This window comes from Bison bison, unplaced genomic scaffold (genome assembly GCF_000754665.1).
Source record: "Bison bison bison isolate TAMUID 2011002044 unplaced genomic scaffold, Bison_UMD1.0 scf7180017864263, whole genome shotgun sequence".
Lineage (NCBI taxonomy): Eukaryota > Metazoa > Chordata > Mammalia > Artiodactyla > Bovidae > Bison > Bison bison.
In genome coordinates this window covers 10,835,502-10,839,857 of record NW_011494835.1, presented here as the reverse complement: position 1 = coordinate 10,839,857, position 4,356 = coordinate 10,835,502, and positions in this window count along the sequence as shown.

The window sequence follows — 4,356 nt, the reverse complement described above, 5'->3', positions numbered from 1 at the left end:
AAAATAATGTCTCTGCTTTTGAATATGCTATCTAGGTTGGTCATAACTTTCCTTCCAAGGAGTAAGCGTCTTTTAATTTCATGGCTGCAGTCACCATCTGCAGTGATTTTGGAGCCCAAAAAAATAAAGTCTGACACTGTTAATAGCTTCTAAAAAGATTGAAAAATCCTTCTTTAGTAATCCTTATTTATCACTATTGGTTTGTGTTTTATACATAATAAAAGGATGAGGCAAATTAGAATGGACCAACATCCCTGATGAGTTTAGATCACATCTTCCCTAGAAAGAGATTTTGCTTTAGTTAGATATTCTTAATCTGTTACCTAGGACTATGGAAACAGTTAGGAAAAGATATATTCATTTAAAATTATAGGCATTGTCACTTTCTGCACTCTGCATGGAAACATGCTTAGAAATCATCAGTCCTGACTGTAAAATGATTTTAAATGACTCTTCTGCTCAGTTAACCTACTCTCCTTTTATTCTTCCCTTTCTGGCAACCTCCTCTAAATTTTGTCTGATTTTAATGCTGTTATGTTTTAACTCATTTAGTCTTATATGACCTGGCTTCTGCCCCAAACATTTTATTAGATTTATTCTTTTGGAAAATATTCATCATCTCATAATAACCAAATAAAATCTTTCTCACTTCTTATCCTCTTAGATTATATGTGTGAGGTTGATAACTATCTGTTCTTTCTTGTCAAAAGTATTTTCTAGGAACAAGTATCCATTCATTTATTAATATTTATTAGGACATTCATTCACTTTCATAAAAATGTACTCTTTGGGATTTGACCAGTTAGGCACAATGTTCAGAGGAAGAGATTGCATTGGCCCATTGGGCAAGGCATTGGCTTCCACTTACTCTGGATTTATGCCTGTTTCTATGATAATCACATTTCTATTGACTTATTAGATAAATATTTATGGAGCATTAATTATGTGCCAAAGGACTCCATGCTCGAGATAAAATGATGAGCATTCAAAATCTACTTGCTGCGGTGAATTCTTGAGGATTCACACAAACGTTAATTCACACAGTCATTCAAAAATATAATTTATAGAACGTGGATTATGTGTCAGGAACTTGTTTAGGCACTGGATATATGGTGGTGAAGACAAAATGTCCCTTCATGGAGTTTATATTCTGATAGGGAAGACAGACAATAAAATAAATGGGCAATATAATATAAAGAAGATTATGCATGCTGTGAAGACTATCAACTCAAGATAAGGTTTAGAGGGTGAGAGACATGGATTTTTAGGTAGAGTATTTAGAAAAGGCCTGTTTAAAAGAGGTGTTTTGAGATGAATTTGATGCAAATGAGGCAGTAAAGAATGTGAATACATGGAGAAGACCATGTGAGACTGCGTCTTGTGCACTTCACATACAAGGAAGTGACTGAACTAGAGTGAAATCTTGGAGACTTATAGATCATGGTAGGAATTTTTTATTTTAATTATAGTGGGAAGCCACTGGAGAGTTTTGTGTATGCCTTTAACTGCCACACAGGCTGTGGACAGTAGAAGAGTGAGAAAGGATGCAAAGGAACCAGTTGGAACCAATAAATTAAGTAATCCAAGGAAGACATGAGGTGGCTTACCTAGGGCAGTGGTAATAGCAGTTAGAAGAGTTCTTATTCTGGGTACATTAAATAGGTAGATTAGTGGCTGGTGGTTTGGGATAGTATTATAAAAGAAAGGTGGAACACAATTATGGTCCTAGAGGTGGTTACCCAAGTGAGTGAAGAAGACTGAGAAAGACCAGATTTACTCATTCTATTTGCTAAAGTAAAAAGACTAAGAACAAACAGGTTTAGGGTAGGAAACCAAGAATTTGGGTTTGTTCATATTAAATATATCAGGTATGCTAGGTATCTGATGCAGCTATTTAGTGGGTGGTTGGGTATATTGTACTGGAGCTCAGAGGGAAGTTGAACATAAGAAATCTGTATTTGAGAGTGGTCAGTCATGGGCCTGACTGAGAGCACCAAGGGAGTAAATGTTGATAGAAAAGTCCAAACTGAGTTCTGGGCACTCTGACATTTAAAAATCTGTGGTAGGAAGAAACGTAAGGAAAATAAAATGAGATAATAAAGAAGGAACAAAGTCAGGAATGTATGGTGTCTGGGGATCCGAGTTAAGAAAGTATTTCAAGAGGAAGTCAGTCATCAGCTCTTTCTAACACTGTAGAAAAGTTGAGTAAATTGTGTCTGGAGAATTGTCCATTAGGTTTAACAATACGGAGGTCACCAGTACTCCTACTATAAATGTTTTCATAGAAGTATGGATAATAAGATGAATGGGGAGGGTTTTAGAAATTGGGAATGAGGAAACAGATATAGCTAATATAGATAACACTATTAAAGAGTTTTTCTATAAAGTGGATCTTAGAAATGGATTGATAGCTGGAGAAGAATGTTGGGTAAAAGGAAAAATAGGTATTTTTTTAAGTAGGAAAAGTGATAGGATAATTTTATGCTCTGAGAAATATTCTGGAAAGAGGATAAAATAGAGCAGACATAAGTATGTAAAGATGATGCTATTGGTCATGGCAAACCCCACAGCAGTCTACCATCAAATCCCAGAGTGTTGGAGTTGATGAGATGACAAGAAGCTATTTATATATCTCCCTGCAAGACCTGTCTGTCCTAGAGTAAGACTCTATATTAGTTATCTGTTGCTGCATAACAAATCAGCCTAAAACTTATGACTTAAAACAAGAGCAGTCATTTGCTATCTCATAAGGTTGGGATAGTAAGCTAGGAATTTGCCAGTAGCTGATTTGGGTAGCTCTGGCTCGAGGTCTTTTATGAGATGTATGGTACATCTACCATATTATCTTGGCGTTAGAGGTAAGCTTTGATTCAGTATGAAAGGGGATTAAACACCAGCATAAATGCTAGAAGATAAGGCTCATTCATGGCCATCTTGTAGGATAACTACCCTAACCACTAATGGTCTTTGAACTTAATTTTTCATTATCTTACCTGTTAAATATGGAGATTTTACCATATGAGCTCAAGTTCCCTTCTAATTCTAAAATTTCATGATTTTATTCTTCACCTAGGCCTATGGCTCTCAAAGCATATGAAGGAGAGCAGGTTTAGTCAGCTGGAATCTTGTTTCCTAGCCTCTACTCATTTCTATTCAATAATTCTTCTCTTAAAAAAATAGGGTATATGATGGCTCTGCATATTCCAAATTGAAACAAGTAGTTTTTTGAATAGTAAAATGCTCGTCAGCTGGTTAATAAAGTAGACTGGGCCATGTTTTAGAACAAAACAACCACTCCCACCAAAACAAAAATCCCCCTGCCATATATAAGTTGATTTGCTGAATCCTGATTAGGAAGCACAGTCTAAGGAATCCTCTAGGAACAATATTGTTCTTGTTCAGTCACTTGGTCATGTCCGACTCTTTGGGACCCCATGGACTGCAGCATGCCAGGCTTCCCTGTCTTTCACCATCTCCCGGAGCTTGCTCAAACTCATGTCCATTGAGTCACTGATGCCATCCAACCATCTCATCTCTGTCACTTCCTTCTTCCTCCTGCCTTCAATCTTTCCCAGCATCAGGGTCTTTTCCAATGAGTTGGCTCTTAACATCAGTTCAGTTGCTCAGTCATGTCCGACTCTTTGTGACCCCATGAATTGCAGCATGCCAGGCCTACCTGTCCATCACCAACTCCCAGAGTTCACTCAAACTCACGTCCATCGAGTCAGTGATGCCATCTAGTCATCTCATCCTCTGTTGTCCCCTTCTCCTCCTGCCCCCAATCCCTCCCCACATCAGAGTCTTTTCCAATGAGTCAACTCTTTGCATGAGGTGGCCAAAGTATTGGAGCTTCAGCTTTAGCATCATTCCTTCCAAAGAACACCCAGGACTGATTTCCTTTATTTATTTATATATTTTTTAAATTTTATTTTTAAACTTTACAATATTGTATTAGTTTTGCCAAATATCGAAATGAATCTGCCACAGGTATGCCTGCATTCCCCATCCTGAACCCTCCACCCTCCTCCCTCCCCTCCCCTCCCTCTGGGTCGTCCCAGTGCACCAGCCCCAAGCATCCAGTACCGTGCATCGAACCTGGACTGGCAACTCATTTCATACATGATATTATACATGTTTCAATGCTATTTTCCCAAATCTCCCACCCTCTCCCTCTCCCACAGAGTCCATAAGACTGATCTATACATCGGTGTCTCTTTTGCTGTCTCGTACACAGGGTTATTGTTTCCATCTTTCTAAATTCCATATATATGCATTAGTATACTGTATTGGTGTTTTTCCTTCTGGCTTACTTCACTCTGTATAATAGGCTCCAGTTTCATCCATCTCATTAGAACT